This window comes from Urocitellus parryii, chromosome Y, assembly GCF_045843805.1.
Source record: "Urocitellus parryii isolate mUroPar1 chromosome Y, mUroPar1.hap1, whole genome shotgun sequence".
Taxonomy (NCBI): domain Eukaryota; kingdom Metazoa; phylum Chordata; class Mammalia; order Rodentia; family Sciuridae; genus Urocitellus; species Urocitellus parryii.
The window spans coordinates 67,268,425-67,290,449 of NC_135548.1; positions in this window are offsets into that span (position 1 = coordinate 67,268,425).

Here is a 22,025-nt window from a genome sequence, read left to right on the forward strand (position 1 = left end):
TGATCTGGGATGCAGGCTGCCTTTGTGGGTGGAAGAGGCAGATGCACTGAAAATTTGGGTCCTGACTGCCACGACACAAAACAGACTCAGATACAAGAGTGTGCACTTGAGTGCTTCATGATAGCTTTGAGAGGCCCTGGCCTCTGGAAGCTCGGTGCGGGTCTGGTTGTCATGATGTACTTGACTCAGCACTGGCAGTCACTGAACATGTCTCCTCTGCAGCTGGACACCTGCAGCATTAGCGTGTCTACTGCACATCCATAGAAATTCTGCCAAGAACCCCTTTAGCTCCGTATTTACATACATGCAAAGCCTAACATTCCGAAGCTTTGGCATGACCCCCCAGGTGATCCCGACCCCAAATTCCTACACCTAGTCATGCTAAGGAGGTTCTCTTCCCTGCCACCAGGAACACATCCCCTCCTACACATGTGACAAGTCACTGCCACCTCCTCTGCTCCAACTTCACTCATTGAGAATACCAAGTTCTAGGCACTGCAGCCTGCACCCTGGACATATCTCTGCCTTCATCTGTCCACAGCACTTCCGTCTGCACTTCTGGCCTGCAAAACCCACAATACACAGGCCCACTCACCACTGAATCTGGGCATGCTGATGCTCTCCCTCCTCAGGTCAAGCCCTTAAGACGGACCTCTCTCTTCTTTATTTCCCACCATAGCCCTGGGGTTGGCTGTGTCTCCTGCCTTCCACTGTGTGGACACCCAGGAGGCAGCCCTGCTGTCGGGCTTACCGGGATGCGCTTTGTCTCCCTCAGGCTCTGTCCCTCTAGGAGGACGTGAACAACGCGGCTGTCTTCCACCTGCTCGCTGGAGTGAAGCAGTGAGGAGCTGCTACTCACAGCTGCTGGGGTCCTGGATGCCACTGCCACAGAAGGTTCCAAGAACTGTGGGGGATGACAACATCAGCAAAGCCCAGCAACTGCACCCCACCCAGCCTGGCAGTTGGCTCTGTGGGCATTCTACAACATCCATCCAGAACCTGAGGTTCTTGTCCCCTTAGAGGATGTGGAGTGGCACCAGGAGTAAAGACTGAAGAAGGTGGCTGTTTTGGGAACAAGAGATCCAGCACCTGCTGGGTGGGGATGAAATCCCAGGAGATTAACCCCATGTTGCTGCTGAAATGTAGGTTCCTCCCACAAATGACAGGCAGGAGCTCATTCCTAAGCTGGTCCTGCCTGTAAGGTTCAAGGCTCTGAACCCTGAAGGGCTCCTCCGTGTTCTGATCATTTTCACCATGGGTTGGGACCAAGAATGGTGGGTTCAAAATGGAAATGGTGACAAACAGGAAAATGACTTGTGCCAATACACTAGAGTCAAAGCACAATGGGACAGTTCCCATCAGTACAAACACACACACACACACACACACACACACACACACACACACACACAGAGTCAGAATAGGAGTCCTGGGCCATTCATCAGGGATCAGACTAGAGGGCCTGCTGGGCTCACCTGCCCTGTGCTACTCACTGTTACTCTTGAGCTCCTCTGCGACAATCGCCAGAGGCTCTGGCGTCTAAGATGAAGCCTCACCCAGTGTATCCACAAAAGGGCTAGTTGGCCCCCCTGAGATTCCTGGGAGCCTGAGGCTCGGCATTGTCTGCAACCACAGGAGAACATCCTTCTCCCTCCAGTGGCTCCAACCAAGTGAGCTCGGATGGCTTGGTCAGTGAAGTGGGTGCCTGGATACCAGGGTTCCATGTTCTGTTTGATCCATTGTCAAGGCAATGATGTCATTTCCTGTGCCCATACCTGAGCCTCTTTTCACATAAGACCACTTTCAACAGCCCTATGGGCTGCCGATTTCTCCTCCATGCCTACCCATCTCAGGTGCGCAGGTGTTCACCAACAACTACCCAAACATCCCCACCAGCATCTGCCCTGCTTGGTGCCACTAGAGTTCCAGCTTGGAGCCTTCAAAAATGCATTCACAACCAGTCCTTCCCTCTCAGCAGCTTTTGGACCCTGGTCCCATCATTGTGCAACTCATGGTGTGCCCAGTCTTTTCTGGAAAGTAGGGTAGCATCTAATCTCTAGGGTTTATTGTGTCTATTGGCCCATAACACCCTCTGTTCTCTCTGAAACCAGAGATGGGACTCACAGGTGGCTAAAGCACAAATGTAGAGATGGGATAATCACAAGAAAGGGAGAGACAAAGAATGCACCCTAACTCAATCAGGCCTGTGTCCCACACAGGGACATGGCCAATGTCCGTCCCATCGTGGCTGCAGTTCCCTCTCTACACCATGGCAAGTTGGAGGGGACTGAGATGCAGAGGCTGCTCCCCTCTGCCACACAACTTCCCAAGGCTTCTCCTAAGATTTCAAAAGGGCCAAGTGTGTCTAGTGTTGGGGTCTCACAGAGACTCCGAGGTACCACAGCATCCTGCTGCCCAGAACCGGTTCACCCCTCACCTCAAGGGGGCTCAGCCTCTGGATTCATGGGAATTGAAGTGGGTACAGGTGATGGGATATCACCTCCAAGACTGAGTTATGCCAAGTCCATGACCCCTGTCTGCATCCCTGTCTCCAGCACCACTCCCCCCTCTCTCTTTCCTCCTCAGAGCAAACAAATCCATTTAGCAAGTGTGTCCTGTGATAAAGACATGACGGTCACCCATCCTCTCATTACAAAAACACTGAGGCTCAGCCAACATGGATCCTACAGGGAACACAGGCATAAACTCAGACTCCGATCCTCCCAGCCGAGCCTCAGTGGAGCCTGGACTCCCAGCCTCCTGAGTCAAGGAAACAGAGGTTCCTAGCCGAGCCACCTTGGATGCAGCCGCACACAAACTGAACTCATCAATGCCCCTTGCTCTCAGTTGTGAGTAAGAGGGGAAGTGGTGTTTCACAACCCTGGACATCAAGTGCAGTCTCCAGGCTTTGGGGTGTGCCCTGGCCTCTGTCTATCTGCCCAGGCTCTCCAACCCACACTGGCCTCTTACCCAACCTCCTCCTAGGGCCAAACTCAATCCTGCCTCTCAATTTCTGCTGCCTTCCCCAACACACTGCTCCCCAAAATGAGCAGGGCTGGCTCTCGGTTATCATGCTGGTGCCAGCAGCAATGCCACCCCACTGACATAATTCTGAGTCCCAACCTAGGCACTCCAGCTGTCTTTGCCACACCTGGCCTGTTTGGGCTCTGGCTCTTGCTCTTTTCTTTCATGTGCATGTGTTTTGAGGTTTTGAGTTTCTCCCACTGCAGAACTGCAGCTGTGGCAGGGTAGAGCTCATGAGGGTGACATTCTGAGCCACATCCAATCCCATCAGGACTGTTCACTGGGGTGACTGCTGGAACACAGTGATGAGTGAACACATGGGAGGTGGTTGGACCCACCTTGCCTCTGAGTGGCTTCCTTTCAGGACAGGAATGTAGGCATGGGAGCCCCTGGCGTGGGATGCTTTGCACAAGGCGTGACCATGGGCTCTCTTTCCTGGCAAAAATGGCTCCACTCAGCATGGAGAGCACTGTCATTCCTGGTGGCTAACAACAGCCCTGGACCCCAGAAAGGAACCCACACTCAAGATTAACGTCTGAGTGTGCGTGTCCTCGAGGAAATGAGGTCTCCTGATCCCAGGTGCAAAGGGGTAAGTCCTCTAACTCCAGGGGCCATGAAGGGACATCTGAGTTTCCCTTGTCCTTCTTTCCCTCTCTAACTAACCACAGTTAGGACCCTGGCCTCATTCCCCAGTGAGGATCATTAGGCTCCATAAAGGACAGTCTCTAAGATGCTCAGTGGACCAACACCCTCTGCACAACCCATAACCCTATTCACCCAAGAGGCAAGAGGATTTCTATTCAGGAAAACCAGGAAAGGGAGAGCCTTTCTCAAGGACACAAGGACATTAGTGAGTGAGGGAGTGATTAATGGATGGAGAACTATTTCCAACACCAACTTCCAGGAGCATATATGGCCCCCTGGAGAATTCTGCAGTGTGTTGGTGATTAAGGAGAACGTGTGAATTCAGGGGTCACTAGGTCCTCTCAGCCATAAGGAGGGAAACTGCCATAAAGGAACTAGGACAAGGGTGCGAGGAATGCTCACTGGTGGGAGATCGGAAGGAAGGAAAGTGTACTCATTAGAAAAGTGTCGCCTGAAAATTCTTAGCCAGCCAAAAGTCGTGCGAACTTGTGTGGGAAAAGAGTCTTTGCACAGTGATGAAGCTAAGAGCTCACATGATGGAACACAGCATCAACTGGGACCAAATCCAATATCTGATATTCTTGTAGGAAGAGGAGAGTCTGGACCCAGATACCAGGGAGACTGGGGGATACCTGATATGTGAGGTTGGAGCCAGGGCGGGATGCCCATATGGGAACCACAGATCGTGGGCAGCAATAGGAGAGTGGGCAAGGGCTGGGAGAGTTGGGGAGACAGTCCCCTTGAAACCTGGGAGGGGTTATGGCACTGGGACAGCCCAACACCTACTGTGTTGAGCCTCTGGAGCTCAACGGAAGACACTTCCTCTGTTGTCGGCCACCCAGTTAACAGAGTTTGGTTGCAGCAGCATAGGACCCAGCTGAAGGTCTGAGCATGTTGGCCATGCAGGTTGGATCTGGACCACAGACACCCTCATCAGAGATTGTAGGGTCTCAGCCCTGAGGCAAGACAGGCACTAAGTCAGGCCAGGTGGGGAAACGGATAGGCACACACTCTGGGGGCTGGTGCCTGTGTTACTGGGAGCACTTCTGATCGCAATTCCCTGATCTGCTGCCAACACAGGCTACAGAGGAGGGTACAGAAACACAGACCACGGATCTGCCCACTCAGTGGGCCCAGGCCAACACCACACCCAGCAGCCTCGTGCCATACCCAATGAGTCTCGAAGCGGCCCCCTCTTCCCATCCTGAGAGCTCTTCCCTTCCTCATGTGCCAATAGCTCCCTACTGTCACTGGCAATATCTACTCTGTGAGATGTCAACATCCGTGGGTACTGTTCTCTCATCCCAGGACAGTGTGGTCCCACACACCCTGGTGAAATGGGCCACCTGGAGGCTGGACCTGGAGGTTGTTGAGGCTGAATGGCAGCGGTGGTACTCTGGCACTTAATATTATTTAAGTTAAAAAAAAAAAACAAAACAAAAACAAAAAACGGGTCTTGGTGCTCAAAAATGTTTGATTTGCATATTCTCATCCCCTAACCCCAATATTTTCATTATTTCCTCACATATGAAATCTTACTAGCATAAAGGTAATTTCGTATTAAACAAAGTGGATTGAAATAACATTGGTAAAAATAATCAATCACCATACTTTCAATTTTTGTTCTGCTTTCCTATTAGAAACCACTTGGATACAAGAGAACAGAGGACAGACTCATGGAAATGCTTGAAATGACAAGAAGCTCCCACTCAAGCTCAGCATTCAGTCCTGGACAGGGTAAGACCAGGCCACTTTGACATCTGTGCCAAAGAGTCTACCAGACAGAATCCTCTGACTGATCCCTGACTGAGCCATAGGAACTGGCTAGAAAAGCCTTCACATCCTCAATACATTCTTCACGTCAGAATACTTGACAACCATTGATATCCATCTCTCGTTAACTTGCTCCCCAGCCAACCATTCTTCAACAAATTCAAAGGAGTAACTCATGCAAGCACACAGAAAGGGGTGTTCACTACACACATCCATGTGCGAAAAAGACAACTGGTATTTCTTGTTTGGGCTATTTCAAATGAAATCCCTTCTGCATGACCTCCACAAACCAAAGGAAAATATTTGTGAAATTCCCACGTAGAAGACAAGATACACTTGCCAAGGAGGCAGTGGCAAGAATTTTGACACTCCAAATGTAGAGTGTGTGTTTAGGAAGCAGTCACAGTTTCCATGAGAGAGTCCCATGAAATCAATTAGGAAGATCCATGCTCTAGCCCTACCATGCAAGTGATGTGACTTGAAAGAGTCACTTAGTCTTAGTAACCATCATCACTAACAACTAAGTCAATGAATAAAGGTCCTCAGGTGCCAAGCTACAAAATGTGGGATGAGCATGGATGAGGATGGGTGGGAGAAGTCTCCAACTCTAACACAATTAGGGAAGGATGTGCTGACCTCAAGTGGCTGGGGGGCTGGGATCCTGCCACAGAGGGGGATTCCAAACCTCACATCCCCTGACCCAGGCCAGAAGACCAGGTAGAGTCCAAGGACCCTGGGGTGGCCCAATGGCAATAAAGGTCAAAAGGAACTAGGGATCTGCCTGGTCCCTCAATCCCCTACTCTGAGCAGGGCTGCATGACAAGGCCAGAGGCCATCCACAGCAATCTGCCTTTACAGGAAAACAGGGACTGCAGGCTGCCTCTGGCTCACTGAATCAGGGTGGTGTTTTCATAAAGCAAGACCACTTCCTCACATTTGACCAGCAGCTCATGTGTTGACAGCACAATGACTGACTTGACTCAGGCCCTGATGAATGAAATAGAAAATTCATAGCAAACCCATCTTTAGCTCTTCCACATCATCAGGGGCTCTTATTCAATTCCGTCCAGAAAGGTGTCTGAAATGATTTCTAAACATGCTGGGGACTCACCTCTGTGTGGAACTTTTCAGGAAAAAGGGGATCAAATCTCATGAAGCAACTCTTCTCTCTTCTAGCCCATGGGCAATGCAAGGAACCTGCATGATACCAGAGGCTCACTTCTCTCTTCTCATGTCTTCTGGAAAGGATTCGTTAATGCTTCCTGCAAGGTGAAGCAGAAGCCTGCATCCCCAGCTGCACAGAAGTGTTTTAGGGCAGTGTCTCCCTTAAAACTCAAAAATAAAAAAAACAGGTCATTCAACAGGCACATGGATTCGAGTACATGTTCAATGATCCCTCCTCCCTGGAGCCTTCCACATGCCCATCTTCCACATTCACAGAGCAATGCTTGGCCATTCTCAAGACCAGGAGACCATGATGCTCATCACCAGGAAGTCAATAAGGAACATGAAGAGAGCAGCATGGATTGCAGAAGGTGGCACATCAAGGATCTTCAGCTCTGCTGCTAGAACACAAGAGCTTAACTTCAGTATTGACTTTTTGCCAGCTACCAAGTACGATAGCAGTGTCAAGCCCAATATGCAGATATGCAAGTAGTAGGTGACACCCCGCATCCATTCACAAAAGTGGGCAACATCTGCATCAGAACAAGGAAGTATCTTACCCTTACTCATAAAAATCATCAGAAACAAAATAAAATGGATGCAAGACTTCTCATTTCACTATTAGGTAGCTGTTGGAATTCCCTATTAAATAATACCTCCTCCAAAATAAAAAAGTATCTCAGACATGTGTCAACTATTCAATGGATGACATTTTAAAAACTATGGACTTTACTTAATATTTATGTATGCTATATCCCTGCCTAAGGCTCTATGAGAAAGGAGCACATAGAATTGGATCTTTGAAAATCTCACATTTGCTGATAAATATTACTGCTGATCTCAGGCATGGCGAAGTGAAAAGTGGGACTTTGGATATTCCAAGAATGCTATGTTGTGGGATTGGTGTCCCTGATTCATACATAGCATATGGTTTCTATGAAATCCAGTGAGGGAGCAGGAGTAACGAAGCTGATTGCACAGATGACCTCAGGGAATACTGACAGATAGGCCAAATGAAAAATATGCTCCAGCTAACCATTGGTATTTGGGCTTCTGATCCCAGTCCTGTTTTTAAAAAAGGTGCAGACAGGCAGTGTTCATTAAAAACTGTCTACCATGTAAAAGTGGGTAATTTAAATGGCATCTAGTTACACATCTGATAGAATGGTCTGGCAACATATGAATTTCATTCTAACAACAACAACAACAACAAAACATAGAAAATGAGACATAAAGATAAAACCTTGTCTTCACCAGGATGCCTAAAAATAGGTTTTATTTGGCTCATGCCAATAAATATCTTTCAACAGAATTTCTGATTTCTGAATGAATCCATTCAACTTCATACTGCACAGATCACAAGGTTTTCTTTACAGAATATTCTCTTCTTCTTCTTAAAGCCTCACATAGAAAATGTCTCACAGGACATAGGAGGGGAATGACCCAAAGGATGAGAGAATGGCTGGAACCGTTCTCAAATGTGCCCATGTAGCCTAAAGTTTGAAGGCATCTAATTGTACTCTAAAACAATTATGAACCTATTCGATCCATTATTAATAAATATCACCACTTTACCACTTGAACCAAATCACAGAAAATTGGAAACAGATGATCATTGGCTTTGATACCTTTACTTCTGTTTCATTACTCAGAGTCGATCAACTCTATACTTCAAGTGACACAGATTTATTACAGAATGCCTAAGATCCTAAGGATCTATTTTAGCTCAGCCCATGGTATTGCTTCATTATTTTATTATTTTGTAAGTAATAAAATATAACTTCATGTTGGATGATATATTCAAGCCATGAATATATCATCCAACATTGTTCTTCCCAAAATATTAGCCCAATTTCTGCGCGCGCTCACTTACTGTTCAGGAATTTTACTAATTGTTTGAAGGTTCTAGAGGACCTGTTAGACTCCTAATGGACAAACCATACAACATACTCCAGAGAACGGACGAGTGCCATAAGAAGAAAATAAGGTTAGCCTACAGCAATGGGCAGCTGCCTGCCCTCGGCTGGGAGGAGCCCTGGCCATGGCACCAGGGCTGCTGGGCAGCAGAAGCCTCCACAGCCCTGCAGGGAGCCTGGAGCACAGCTCTGCCTAACCATGCTCAGCCCTGGACAGATGCACATGAGTTCCCATCACAGGCTCGAGTGTGACAGTCCCAGGTGCATGCCTGTCATGCCAGCCACCAGGGAGGCTGAGGCAAGAGGAACGTTTGAGGTCAGCCTTGGCAACTTAGACCCCGAGGCAAAGGGGAAATACTTTTACAGGGGTCTCTGAGGGTGTAGCTCAGGTAGGTCACTTGCCTCACAGGCTCAAGGCCCTGGGTTCAATCCCCAGAACCCACGTACACACAAAAAGTGAACTTGGAATATTGTTTAAAATGATGGGTCAGGTACACACAAGGACTTCAATATGACCTCTCAGAGGAGCTCAATTTGAGATCAGACTGAACAAAAGACCACCTGGACCATTGACTCAGTGTCTGAAACCCTCTGTGAGCATGGGAAGCACTGCTGGCAAGACACCAGAGGGCCAAAGCACTTGTGCCCCCTGCAGGGGCGTCTCTTGTCTACAGCCAAAGACTGTTCCCCTCCTGGGGCAGCTGAGAGCAAGCTGGGCCTTGGAGCAAGGACTAGTGCTTTAGATATAGACTATGCAAGCAAGGGGCAATGTCTTTAATAAAACTAAAATTAAAAAGTCACATTGAAAAAATTTTAAAAAGAAGAAAATAAGGTCAAGTAGAGGAAGCCCATTTTCACAGGAAAAAATCCCCCACTGAAAAGCATCAGAATAGATACCAAGAAAAATACCAACAAACACAGTGTGCTCCCCCTATGTATCTACTCAACATGCAAAAGTTAGAAAGCTAGATAATACAATCCTGGCCACAGGTAGAGCTATGCAGAAGAGCCACCTGGCAGTGCTTAGTCAAAGAAGTAAACATGCACACTTTGACCTAGAAATTCCACCTGTGTGTAAACCAGGCGGTGCTTAAGCAGTTTCACAAGGGGACATGCACAGGGAAATTTATCCTCAGGTTCTTATAGAGTTGTCTGTGCTTACAGGGAGTTGATGGTTGTCAAGATGCCCACAGCTGCGAAAGTCAAAAGCTAAAAAAATAATAGATGCCAACCTGGATATATTAATAATCCCGTATCTATGATCACCTTCATAAGGTAGCTTCCCAACTTCTGTGTGGAAGTGTGTTTCTCCTTGGCCCTTACACTGTTGTGGAGACCACTAGGAGTTCAGCTTTGTGCAGGATCATCTGACCTGGACTTTTGGCAAGACCTGTACAGCCCTCACACATGCTCAGATGCTACAGGACTTTTCAGACCAGTCCAGACAACAGTAGGCATCCATTCATTGTCTGCACTCTACAGATTCCTAGATGCACGACATTCATTACCATCAAATGCAGAATTTTCATCAAAAACTAATATATATATCATTCCAATCTGAATCAAGAAAATCGGAAATATCCCCAAATCCAAAGAGTGGATCCCCATTGTGATGCTACAAGTTGAAAATTCCACAGCTGACCTCATGGGATGGTTCACAGTCAAAAGACAGCTGCATGAAAAATATTACATGACCTTCCTGCTATGTGAAAAGTGGCATGTGAAGTACACATGCATGTCTTCCTCAGACATGGGTTCATTTGCAAGACACCTTGTGCAATTGAAAATACTCCAAAAGGGGAGAAATCAGAACCATGTCTCCAAAGTATTTCAGCAGAGACCAACTCCATCTGTCTATCTATCTCTCAGTGAGTGTGTGTGCTCTTGTGTGTGTTTGTGTGTCTTTGTTTGTGTTTGTACCATCATAGCTGATACTTCATTGCCCCCATTGGAAAACTGACTCAGATAATGCCATCTGCCAAACTCCTAAAAACCAAAGTTCTTGCTGATAGAATGAAACATTCCTTCCTGTTGGTTTGGATGTGTCCTTTAGGAATCACTGCTACATTTAGTATACTCAAATCATCACAGTAGATCAGGTAACAAAAACATATATATTTTAAAATAATAATAATATATTAATGGAAACAACAAATACAGGATAGAGTAACAACAGTGTTACTAAACAAGGTCAAGGACAATGGCAAACTATAGATTCAAACTTTGAAGAAAATAGTAATCAATGTAAATATTCCTGGGCTGCCTCAGCCCCGCCCAGGCACACAGCAACAGAATGGTTTTGCAAGCATCCTCAGGAGGGCAGGAGCCTTCTTTGCAGGACGAGAGGGAGGTTGAGGCTCGATCCACCCATCATTCTTTTGGGAGAGGCTCCTTTTCCTCAGCACAAAGTTGGATTTTTTGTGAGGATTCTTGGCATAAAATACGTTGGCCTCTGCTGGAATCCTCAGCTCTGGGGAGAGAGGGGTGTACAAAAAGAAGGTGGCACTCAGGAGGTGCTCCCTAGGACACGCCAACATCTGAGAGCCTGTGCCAGAAAAGGCCAGAGCCACACACCTGAGAGCTCTCCAATTCAGCACCAATACCAACAAAGACAGCCTCCACAGTCCTCCCTGAGGAAGAACTAGGCAGAGCACTTCAACAGACCTAATGTCTGTTCCTACCGAAGGCTTTGGACTCCAGAATATCTCAGGTCCTCTTGCATCTGCCAAAGAACACCACTAGGGTTTGCATCTGAAATCTCCCACAAAAGGCTCCTGTGCCGAAGATTCAGTCCCCACATGAGCCATCTTCATAGGTGGGTTTGGAGGGAAGCACTGGATGGTGAGTGCTCTGATGTCAACATGAAATTCTCATTCAAGATGAATACACTACTGGGGGGTGGGAGGGACTGGAAGAAAGGTTGAGCATGGTTGGAGTAAGACCTAAACAGGGTTGTGCCCTGGGCAACAGTACCTTGTTCCTGTTGGCTCCACTGAATCCTCATTCTCCAAGGAGAGGTCCTCCCTCTCCATCTTTCTCTCTCTCCCTCTCTGCCAGCCTCGTTCTCTCTCTCCCAGTCTATGCCTTTGTGGCAAGGGCTGAGGAGCTCTCCACTGCCACACACTAGAGCTTTATGGACAGCCTCAGTGCACAACCAAAGAGAAAGCTATGAAACCCAGAGAAAAAAGGCCTAGGATTCCTCCTCTGAGTTATTTTCCTCAAGTATGGCCACAGTGAGGACAGGCTGACCAGCGCGGATACCACGTTAGAGCCATGCCTCTGCGTTGGTGGAGCCCGCCTCCATGTGAACCAGGCTTCTGAGATTGGAGGCCACATTCCAAATACTGCCCTACTGAGAACAATGGTTCCAAAGACCAGCAAAGGGACTGCTTCCCTCCAACATGGTGTATGGCCCAGTGGTGCCATGACCCCGAGTGGGGGAATACAACAGCCGCTTCTCCTTCCTCTGAACATGTGTATCCTGTCGCCCTCCTCTAACCTAGAGCCTGTTCTCCATCCCTTCTGGGTTGGATGTGGAGATCTCTGCTATGAATTTCTTAGGCTACCAAGGCCCCAGACAGACTTCCTCTTCCATAGACTCTACTAACCTAACAGTAGGTTAAGATAGGAGACAAGTGATCCTAGAACTCATAGGGATGGTGGTCTTCAGGGTACATAGGCTGGGATAATGGCTGCTGTGGTGTTTGGCTCACAAAAACCAACCAACCAACCAACGAAAAAGCGCTGGCATTATTATCAGATGAGCTCTGTGGCTACGTGCTCAGGAAGCCCTCATCTGACTTTAGTTAGGGATCACAACCTGGCTATTGTGATCACTCCTTGCCTAGTGGACTCAGGTGCGTAAGACCATGGAATTTATGCAAAAACAGATGATTCAGGCTGTCTCCCAGGCTGTGTTTTCTTCCCAATTTCATCCTGTTACTGCTTGCTAGAATCCTGGCAATGCTCTGCCCAGGCAGTGGTTTTTTGGTCACACAGAAGGCTTTCAATAGTACTGCTTCAGTTCACAAAATGCCAGTTCCCTCTTTAGCCCATGCATTCCCATGTTCCTTTGAAACCACTCCTATCCCAGACCATGAAAACATACTGCTCCTGGAGAGAGGCTTTCCTCCTCACTCCTCAAAGATGTCAGCTTTGGATGCCTGTTCATGTCCAGGGGAGGGCACCTGGTGGGGAGCCGCAATATCCACCGGGGTATACCATTGGACCTCAAGACCTTCCACCAGCAGAAGTGCAGTTGGCTTTGTGCACGAACCCAACACACCTGTTGGAGTGTTCTTGGGGGTCAGAGACTACTCTTTGTTGCTAAGAGTTGACCTGAGTCCACATCCTGACCCTTGCTCTCTGCTATCTGATTGTCTCACTTACTCTGACGGCGAGAGATGATTTGGCCCAGCTCATAATCCTCTGGAGTCTCCTCAGTAAGGAAGTGTAGGTCGAGGGCGCTGCGGATGACGACAGGAGCCCTATCGTGGCAGGTAACCTGGAGCAGAATGGGAGACAGGCCTTCAGGAAATGGGCCTTGAAGTGACTACTCAAGGACAGTGGGCAGGGGCATTCTGGAGGCACCTCCACTCTAAATACAAGGGCAACATCCATGACCCTACTACCCGAGGCTGACCTCCTGCTCATCGTGTGGGCTCTTCCCACAGGCTACTAGCCCAATCCTTGTACATAGGACTTCCTGGGCCTGCCATTGCTCTTTGTGGAGCTGCACTCCTCTCGGAGTGAAAGGACCCCACTACCTGCATACAGATGCAATCTCATCCCACAAGTTGGGAGGAATGGGACAATAGCCTCCAAGATCCCAGGTCTGCCCGAGGATGCAGGCGGCATTGGGAATGGCCTAGGCACAAAACCTAGAGGCTTTGGTCTGGATTGCCAGGGCCAAAAACAGACCCAGGAACATGACCACACACAGGAGAGCTGAAAGATAGCCACGAGAGCTCCTGGCCTCCAGAGGCTCAGTGCTGGCTGGGATGTAGGAGGGCACCTCATCCGGCAAGGGTGGTCATTGGGTTACCTGGACATTTAGTGTGCTTGCTCCACATCCATATCGACTCTGCAGAGAGACTCTCTCAGCTCCTTGCTCAAGGAACATGGAGAACCTCACACTGCTGTCCTCCTCCATAGACGTCAGCATCCCATACAAGGGAACCTGCAACCTAGTTCCTGTCCTATTCTCATCTGTCACCCATACCTGTCCCTGCCCTTCTGGACTGCATGCTGCCACCTGACACACAGACTCCCTCAGACATGGCAGTGGACAAGCTGCTGCACTCGCTCATCTCAGCTCCAGCCCTTCACACTGACCTCTCCCTTCTTGATTCCCATCTATCCTCCTGATCATCCAGAAGCTCCAAATTCAAGAGGGCATGAGTAGTCCATGGTATTGGACCAGTGTCTGCTCCCCACCCAGGTGTAAGCACCACGGGACACCCCTGCTCCCAGGCTTACCAGAACACTCTTGGCCATCTCTGGACTTTGTGTTTCTAAGTGGACACGAATTAAGCAGGTGTCTCCCACCTGCTTGTGGGAAAGCGGCCTGGAGGACTTGCAGGTTGATTCTGAGAACTGTGGGGGATGGAACATCAGCAAACCCAGAAACAGAAAGCCACCCCAGACTGTCAGTTGGCTCTATGGGCTTCCAGCAAATATGTCCAGGTGCTGAGGCTTCTTATTTCCTCAGGTCGGAGTGGAATGGCAGCACATGCACAGCTTGAATAAGGTAGGTGTTTACCTCCTTTCCCTTGACCTGGGGGCGTTTCCTCACCATGAAATATTGTATTCCCAGATTCATGGACAGACACACGAGTGAGTGGTCAGAGACCTTGATTTCTGCAGAGCGAAGTGGAGAGAATTGTTAGGTGGCACTCAAGGATTATACCACAAAACACCCACAACCCCTGAGAGTCTCCGCCAGGCCCATCACACTTTGGTATTTTGGGGCCAAGGCCCACTTTCTCTTGGCTGTCAGTTATCCTGAGCCCACTGTGGATCATGTCTCCCCACTGTCTGATTGTCCTACTTACTCTCATCCTCAGACATCATATACAGCAGCTCAAAGTTGTCCACATCCTCATGCTGCAACAAATTTTGGTCCAAGGCCCTGCGGATGAGGCTTGTCACCGTCTCCTGAAAGGTCACCTGGATCAGGGTGGGACAAATGTCATCAGAGAATGGCTTTTAGAAGAGCTACCCAGAAGACTGTGGTCAAACATTCAGGAGAAATCTCAGCTACATATACAAGGGCACAATCTTGTTATCCTGCTACCTGAGTGTGTCCTCCATATACCACCTGGGTTCTTGCAATGTGCTACTAGAACAATCCTGGTACAAATATCTGCCTGTACCTGCCATCTCCCCTCCCCCTGGGGAGCCACATTCCACTCATGTCAAAGGACCAAACTGCCTATGCACAGACACACTCTCATCTCACTGAGATGAGAGCAATGGGCCAGGGATCTGCGCACCAAGTGTGATCTGGGATGCAGGCTGCCTTTGTGGGTGGAAGAGGCAGATGCACTGAAAATTTGGGTCCTGACTGCCACGACACAAAACAGACTCAGATACAAGAGTGTGCACTTGAGTGCTTCATGATAGCTTTGAGAGGCCCTGGCCTCTGGAAGCTCGGTGCGGGTCTGGTTGTCATGATGTACTTGACTCAGCACTGGCAGTCACTGAACATGTCTCCTCTGCAGCTGGACACCTGCAGCATTAGCGTGTCTACTGCACATCCATAGAAATTCTGCCAAGAACCCCTTTAGCTCCGTATTTACATACATGCAAAGCCTAACATTCCGAAGCTTTGGCATGACCCCCCAGGTGATCCCGACCCCAAATTCCTACACCTAGTCATGCTAAGGAGGTTCTCTTCCCTGCCACCAGGAACACATCCCCTCCTACACATGTGACAAGTCACTGCCACCTCCTCTGCTCCAACTTCACTCATTGAGAATACCAAGTTCTAGGCACTGCAGCCTGCACCCTGGACATATCTCTGCCTTCATCTGTCCACAGCACTTCCGTCTGCACTTCTGGCCTGCAAAACCCACAATACACAGGCCCACTCACCACTGAAGCTGGGCATGCTGATGCTCTCCCTCCTCAGGTCAAGCCCTTAAGACGGACCTCTCTCTTCTTTATTTCCCACCATAGCCCTGGGGTTGGCTGTGTCTCCTGCCTTCCACTGTGTGGACACCCAGGAGGCAGCCCTGCTGTCGGGCTTACCGGGATGCGCTTTGTCTCCCTCAGGCTCTGTCCCTCTAGGAGGACGTGAACAACGCGGCTGTCTTCCACCTGCTCGCTGGAGTGAAGCAGTGAGGAGCTGCTACTCACAGCTGCTGGGGTCCTGGATGCCACTGCCACAGAAGGTTCCAAGAACTGTGGGGGATGACAACATCAGCAAAGCCCAGCAACTGCACCCCACCCAGCCTGGCAGTTGGCTCTGTGGGCATTCTACAACATCCATCCAGAACCTGAGGTTCTTGTCCCCTTGGAGGATGTGGAGTGGCACCAGGAGTAAAGACTGAAGAAGGTGGCTGTTTTGGGAACAAGAGATCCAGCACCTGCTGGGTGGGGATGAAATCCCAGGAGATTAACCCCATGTTGCTGCTGAAATGTAGGTTCCTCCCACAAATGACAGGCAGGAGCTCATTCCTAAGCTGGTCCTGCCTGTAAGGTTCAAGGCTCTGAACCCTGAAGGGCTCCTCCGTGTTCTGATCATTTTCACCCTGGGTTGGGACCAAGAATGGTGGGTTCAAAATGGAAATGGTGACAAACAGAAAAATGACTTGTGCCAATACACTAGAGTCAAAGCACAATGGGACAGTTCCCATCAGTACAAACACACACACACACACACACACACACACACACACACACACACACAGTCAGAATAGGAGTCCTGGGCCATTCATCAGGGATCAGACTAGAGGGCCTGCTGGGCTCACCTGCCCTGTGCTACTCACTGTTACTCTTGAGCTCCTCTGCGACAATCGCCAGAGGCTCTGGCGTCTAAGATGAAGCCTCACCCAGTGTATCCACAAAAGGGCTAGTTGGCCCCCCTGAGATTCCTGGGAGCCTGAGGCTCGGCATTGTCTGCAACCACAGGAGAACATCCTTCTCCCTCCAGTGGCTCCAACCAAGTGAGCTCGGATGGCTTGGTCAGTGAAGTGGGTGCCTGGATACCAGGGTTCCATGTTCTGTTTGATCCATTGTCAAGGCAATGATGTCATTTCCTGTGCCCATACCTGAGCCTCTTTTCACATAAGACCACTTTCAACAGCCCTATGGGCTGCCGATTTCTCCTCCATGCCTACCCATCTCAGGTGCGCAGGTGTTCACCAACAACTACCCAAACATCCCCACCAGCATCTGCCCTGCTTGGTGCCACTAGAGTTCCAGCTTGGAGCCTTCAAAAATGCATTCACAACCAGTCCTTCCCTCTCAGCAGCTTTTGGACCCTGGTCCCATCATTGTGCAACTCATGGTGTGCCCAGTCTTTTCTGGAAAGTAGGGTAGCATCTAATCTCTAGGGTTTATTGTGTCTATTGGCCCATAACACCCTCTGTTCTCTCTGAAACCAGAGATGGGACTCACAGGTGGCTAAAGCACAAATGTAGAGATGGGATAATCACAAGAAAGGGAGAGACAAAGAATGCACCCTAACTCCATCAGGCCTGTGTCCCACACAGGGACATGGCCAATGTCCGTCCCATCGTGGCTGCAGTTCCCTCTCTACACCATGGCAAGTTGGAGGGGACTGAGATGCAGAGGCTGCTCCCCTCTGCCACACAACTTCCCAAGGCTTCTCCTAAGATTTCAAAAGGGCCAAGTGTGTCTAGTGTTGGGGTCTCACAGAGACTCCGAGGTACCACAGCATCCTGCTGCCCAGAACCGGTTCACCCCTCACCTCAAGGGGGCTCAGCCTCTGGATTCATGGGAATTGAAGTGGGTACAGGTGATGGGATATCACCTCCAAGACTGAGTTATGCCAAGTCCATGACCCCTGTCTGCATCCCTGTCTCCAGCACCACTCCCCCCTCTCTCTTTCCTCCTCAGAGCAAACAAATCCATTTAGCAAGTGTGTCCTGTGATAAAGACATGACGGTCACCCATCCTCTCATTACAAAAACACTGAGGCTCAGCCAACATGGATCCTACAGGGAACACAGGCATAAACTCAGACTCCGATCCTCCCAGCCGAGCCTCAGTGGAGCCTGGACTCCCAGCCTCCTGAGTCAAGGAAACAGAGGTTCCTAGCCGAGCCACCTTGGATGCAGCCGCACACAAACTGAACTCATCAATGCCCCTTGCTCTCAGTTGTGAGTAAGAGGGGAAGTGGTGTTTCACAACCCTGGACATCAAGTGCAGTCTCCAGGCTTTGGGGTGTGCCCTGGCCTCTGTCTATCTGCCCAGGCTCTCCAACCCACACTGGCCTCTTACCCAACCTCCTCCTAGGGCCAAACTCAATCCTGCCTCTCAATTTCTGCTGCCTTCCCCAACACACTGCTCCCCAAAATGAGCAGGGCTGGCTCTCGGTTATCATGCTGGTGCCAGCAGCAATGCCACCCCACTGACATAATTCTGAGTCCCAACCTAGGCACTCCAGCTGTCTTTGCCACACCTGGCCTGTTTGGGCTCTGGCTCTTGCTCTTTTCTTTCATGTGCATGTGTTTTGAGGTTTTGAGTTTCTCCCACTGCAGAACTGCAGCTGTGGCAGGGTAGAGCTCATGAGGGTGACATTCTGAGCCACATCCAATCCCATCAGGACTGTTCACTGGGGTGACTGCTGGAACACAGTGATGAGTGAACACATGGGAGGTGGTTGGACCCACCTTGCCTCTGAGTGGCTTCCTTTCAGGACAGGAATGTAGGCATGGGAGCCCCTGGCGTGGGATGCTTTGCACAAGGCGTGACCATGGGCTCTCTTTCCTGGCAAAAATGGCTCCACTCAGCATGGAGAGCACTGTCATTCCTGGTGGCTAACAACAGCCCTGGACCCCAGAAAGGAACCCACACTCAAGATTAACGTCTGAGTGTGCGTGTCCTCGAGGAAATGAGGTCTCCTGATCCCAGGTGCAAAGGGGTAAGTCCTCTAACTCCAGGGGCCATGAAGGGACATCTGAGTTTCCCTTGTCCTTCTTTCCCTCTCTAACTAACCACAGTTAGGACCCTGGCCTCATTCCCCAGTGAGGATCATTAGGCTCCATAAAGGACAGTCTCTAAGATGCTCAGTGGACCAACACCCTCTGCACAACCCATAACCCTATTCACCCAAGAGGCAAGAGGATTTCTATTCAGGAAAACCAGGAAAGGGAGAGCCTTTCTCAAGGACACAAGGACATTAGTGAGTGAGGGAGTGATTAATGGATGGAGAACTATTTCCAACACCAACTTCCAGGAGCATATATGGCCCCCTGGAGAATTCTGCAGTGTGTTGGTGATTAAGGAGAACGTGTGAATTCAGGGGTCACTAGGTCCTCTCAGCCATAAGGAGGGAAACTGCCATAAAGGAACTAGGACAAGGGTGCGAGGAATGCTCACTGGTGGGAGATCGGAAGGAAGGAAAGTGTACTCATTAGAAAAGTGTCGCCTGAAAATTCTTAGCCAGCCAAAAGCCGTGCGAACTTGTGTGGGAAAAGAGTCTTTGCACAGTGATGAAGCTAAGAGCTCACATGATGGAACACAGCATCAACTGGGACCAAATCCAATATCTGATATTCTTGTAGGAAGAGGAGAGTCTGGACCCAGATACCACGGAGACTGGGGGATACCGGATATGTGAGGTTGGAGCCAGGGCGGGATGCCCATATGGGAACCACAGATCGTGGGCAGCAATAGGAGAGTGGGCAAGGGCTGGGAGAGTTGGGGAGACAGTCCCCTTGAAACCTGGGAGGGGTTATGGCACTGGGACAGCCCATCACCTACTGTGTTGAGCCTCTGGAGCTCAACGGAAGACACTTCCTCTGTTGTCGGCCACCCAGTTAACAGAGTTTGGTTGCAGCAGCCTAGGACCCAGCTGAAGGTCTGAGCATGTTGGCCATGCAGGTTGGATCTGGACCACAGACACCCTCATCAGAGATTGTAGGGTCTCAGCCCTGAGGCAAGACAGGCACTAAGTCAGGCCAGGTGGGGAAACGGATAGGCACACACTCTGGGGGCTGGTGCCTGTGTTACTGGGAGCACTTCTGATCGCAATTCCCTGATCTGCTGCCAACACAGGCTACAGAGGAGGGTACAGAAACACAGACCACGGATCTGCCCCACTCAGTGGGCCCAGGCCAACACCACACCCAGCAGCCTCGTGCCATACCCAATGAGTCTCGAAGCGGCCCCCTCTTCCCATCCTGAGAGCTCTTCCCTTCCTCATGTGCCAATAGCTCCCTACTGTCACTGGCAATATCTACTCTGTGAGATGTCAACATCCGTGGGTACTGTTCTCTCATCCCAGGACAGTGTGGTCCCACACACCCTGGTGAAATGGGCCACCTGGAGGCTGGACCTGGAGGTTGTTGAGGCTGAATGGCAGCGGTGGTCCTCTGGCACTTAATATTATTTAAGTTAAAAAAAAAAACAAAAACAAAAACAAAAACAAAAAACGGGTCTTGGTGCTCAAAAATGTTTGATTTGCATATTCTCATCCCCTAACCCCAATATTTTCATTATTTCCTCACATATGAAATCTTACTAGCATAAAGGTAATTTCGTATTAAACAAAGTGGATTGAAATAACATTGGTAAAAATAATCAATCACCATACTTTCAATTTTTGTTCTGCTTTCCTATTAGAAACCACTTGGATACAAGAGAACAGAGGACAGACTCATGGAAATGCTTGAAATGACAAGAAGCTCCCACTCAAGCTCAGCATTCAGTCCTGGACAGGGTAAGACCAGGCCACTTTGACATCTGTGCCAAAGAGTCTACCAGACAGAATCCTCTGACTGATCCCTGACTGAGCCATAGGAACTGGCTAGAAAAGCCTTCACATCCTCAATACATTCTTCACGTCAGAATACTTGACAACCATTGATATCCATCTCTCGTTAACTTGCTCCCCAGCCAACCATTCTTCAACAAATTCAAAGGAGTAACTCATGCAAGCACACAGAAAGGGGTGTTCACTACACACATCCATGTGCGAAAAAGACAACTGGTATTTCTTGTTTGGGCTATTTCAAATGAAATCCCTTCTGCATGACCTCCACAAACCAAAGGAAAATATTTGTGAAATTCCCACGTAGAAGACAAGATACACTTGCCAAGGAGGCAGTGGCAAGAATTTTGACACTCCAAATGTAGAGTGTGTGTTTAGGAAGCAGTCACAGTTTCCATGAGAGAGTCCCATGAAATCAATTAGGAAGATCCATGCTCTAGCCCTACCATGCAAGTGATGTGACTTGAAAGAGTCACTTAGTTTTAGTAACCATCATCACTAACAACTAAGTCAATGAATAAAGGTCCTCAGGTGCCAAGCTACAAAATGTGGGATGAGCATGGATGAGGATGGGTGGGAGAAGTCTCCAACTCTAACACAATTAGGGAAGGATGTGCTGACCTCAAGTGGCTGGGGGGGCTGGGATCCTGCCACAGAGGGGGATTCCAAACCACACATCCCCTGACCCAGGCCAGAAGACCAGGTAGAGTCCAAGGACCCTGGGGTGGCCCAATGGCAATAAAGGTCAAAAGGAACTAGGGATCTGCCTGGTCCCTCAATCCCCTACTCTGAGCAGGGCTGCATGACGAGGCCAGAGGCCATCCACAGCAATCTGCCTTTACAGGAAAACAGGGACTGCAGGCTGCCTCTGGCTCACTGAATCAGGGTGGTGTTTTCATAAAGCAAGACCACTTCCTCACATTTGACCAGCAGCTCATGTGTTGACAGCACAATGACTGACTTGACTCAGGCCCTGATGAATGAAATAGAAAATTCATAGCAAACCCATCTTTAGCTCTTCCACATCATCAGGGGCTCTGATTCAATTCCGTCCAGAAAGGTGTCTGAAATGATTTCTAAACATGCTGGGGACTCACCTCTGTGTGGAACTTTTCAGGAAAAAGGGGATCAAATCTCATGAAGCAACTCTTCTCTCTTCTAGCCCATGGGCAATGCAAGGAACCTGCATGATACCAGAGGCTCACTTCTCTCTTCTCATGTCTTCTGGAAAGGATTCGTTAATGCTTCCTGCAAGGTGAAGAAGAAGCCTGCATCCCCAGCTGCACAGAAGTGTTTTAGGGCAGTGTCTCCCTTAAAACCCAAAAATAAAAAAAAACAGGTCATTCAACAGGCACATGGATTCGAGTACATGTTCAATGATCCCTCCTCCCTGGAGCCTTCCACATGCCCATCTTCCACATTCACAGAGCAATGCTTGGCCATTCTCAAGACCAGGAGACCATGATGCTCCTCACCAGGAAGTCAATAAGGAACATGAAGAGAGCAGCATGGATTGCAGAAGGTGGCACATCAAGGATCTT